The sequence below is a fragment of the Bidens hawaiensis genome, unplaced genomic scaffold, assembly GCF_021521415.1.
Source record: "Bidens hawaiensis isolate Kalapana, Puna unplaced genomic scaffold, B.hawaiensis_p1.1 tig00018428_1, whole genome shotgun sequence".
Lineage (NCBI taxonomy): Eukaryota > Viridiplantae > Streptophyta > Magnoliopsida > Asterales > Asteraceae > Bidens > Bidens hawaiensis.
The window spans coordinates 53,410-56,088 of record NW_027492784.1 but is presented as its reverse complement, the minus strand read 5'-3'; positions in this window follow the sequence as shown (position 1 = coordinate 56,088).

Sequence of the window (2,679 nt, the reverse complement as noted above, 5' to 3'; positions counted from 1 at the left end):
ATTATAATCAACCTCACACCAATATATATTTTAAAAGGAGTTTTAAAATAATAAAAAACGATCATTTTAAAACAAGTTCTAAAAGGAGTTTTACAACTTGGCAAATTAAATTTTAAAACAAATAATAATCAATTATGTTTTTGTGAATTAAACTAAATTTAATTTTTTAAAAACTTATAACTTAATAGATTTTCTATTAACTTAAAATTGGTTATATGTATCGCGACAAACTTAGTTTTAATAGGTTATTAAAACTAAGAGTCCTGAGAGATGAAAGGGTTCATCAAGTTGTCCCGATTAATACAGTAAAACTGGACTTTTACTCTATTTGATAAATTCTAAAATTAATCTCAATTTTAAAATCAATAGTCTATGACATCCTACTATAAGCCACACTTGAGGCATACTGCGAAATTTCAAGTGTTTGGAGCTACAACACCGCACTTGTTTTCTAGCCTATCTCTTCAAGGTGAAAGGGTTTCGTTGACACATCCGCCTTTTCACACGTGACTATACTAGAGTGACTATTACTTTACTCTTCTATTACGTGCTACAGCTGTCTGAAGACTAAAGTGGGCATAGATGAGGCTAAACGTATCAACTTGGGCAATTGTTGTATTAATAGGCCTCATAACCCAGAGTTGTGCTTTATTCACAATTGGCAATCGTTTTCAGTCTGCCTAACCACTTACTAATGTTGTGTTCTACAGCTGCCATTACTAACTGGAAGCCAGATTCTCAAGTTCCTATTTTATTAATATTAATTGGGTCATTAATAATGGAATTAAAACATCGAAAATACTAATTAAAATTAAATTTGCTTATTAAACAGATTGTGACAATCGTCAATTTCAGGTTAACCCCTTTAAACTCAACTCCGTCAATTCAAACTTTAAGATCGTTGAATCTATAACGCACACTTCATTACATTTAAACTAGGGTTTAAATGACGCTTAACACTTACTACATGTGTAGTCTTTCGGGATTTGCACCGAAACGCAAACGAGTTGACGCGAACGATTGATAAATAAACGACAAACGTCAAAACACTAATTATGTTGATAATTATGTGTTAGGTATATGTGTGTTACTTGATTGTTATGTGGAATGTTAAACAAGAAACAAGAACCAACTAGTTTAGGCTAGAGATGTAACACTTGAAAGATTAGGGACTAGAGTGTAACTTGTATTATTATAAATATAACCTTAACACTAAACCCTAAATTATTTTCTAAACACAAGACCCGATCGGCCTCCCTCCTTGCTCCCTCACGGCTGCCGTCCACAACACTCTCACATATACACCTCAAATTAATTGATTAATCCAAGAACTAGGTGCTAGGAAGGTATACTTGATCATCCTTACCTCCTTGTTGTTTAACTTTGATGTTTAATGGGTTAAGTATAAACCCTAGGCAGCCGATTTTGGTTCATGTATATGGTTAATATGATTGTTGTTATTTGGATAATGAATTGATAACTAGATTGATGTTGTTGCATGATTCATTGTTGTCTTTGATTTGAGTTAAAACACAAACCCTAATCTTGTATGTATGGTGTAATGGAGATGCATGGATAGTAGTATTAGTGTCTAGCATGTTATATGATTTATTTGTGATCCATGGCTAGTGAAATTGTTAAGTTTTGATGTGAACAGAATCTGGACAGAATGTGTATACGATGTTCAAGTGACTGTAACGAAGTGTAAACGTGAAAATTGGTTGAGATTGTGGGTACTGCAGTAAACTAGGTTGAGTCTAGTTTCCATGAAGTATAAGTTTGTAATTTTTGGACAAGTATAAGTGTGCTTTTATGATTTTACAAAAACGTGGTGCAAAGCTGAGCTGTTAGACCTGCTGTTAGGTTATGTTGTAAATGTTATATCTCATGAACTACGAGACCAATTGGGTTGGTTCCACTTCTGGAAGTTTACTCATTGAGTTAGGAACCAAACCCAAGTGTCTTGCATTTATTGAATTTTTCGTTTAACGGGAATTGCAAATAACATTCTGTTGCGCATGAATCTGACTGATATGAGTTTGCTGTAATGTTTTGGTCATTATAAGAAAAATATGTGGAATAAAAATAAGATAAAATATGTTCTGGAAACCTAAGATATGTATGCTTCTGTGGTGATTTTTGGTGAATTAATTGAGACGTTATGATCGGTGAACTAGTGCAATCTTTCAAGTAAAAATTCTGTCATAATGAAACTAGCTGCTGAGTTGTGTAAAAATGCATGAAATATGATAGTTTTTATATAATTGTTGTGTTTTGACCAAAATACCCTTGCGGGGAATAGTTGTTAATTGATTGCCATGAATTGACCAAATTGCCCTTATGGGGAATAATGGTTAGTTAATCTTTGTTTGTTGACCAAAATGCCCTTACGGGGATAATTGCTAGTAAAGTATGTTATTAGTACGTGACACGAAAGTAATTGCTCACTCATGTATCGTATCACAATTGTACTTGTTTAAGTCACACACAATTCACAAACGAAACACGAAATCTGTTACGTGCATAGGTATTATGTGCCGAGTCTAGAGACTCGTTAAACGTACCGATACTTAGAAAATCTCTTTGTTATTTAGAACGCTAGAGAGTTTCTACGACGCGCATCACTTGGTGATCTAGATCGGGATATTCTTCGCAAACAGTGAGTTTCACTTACCCCGC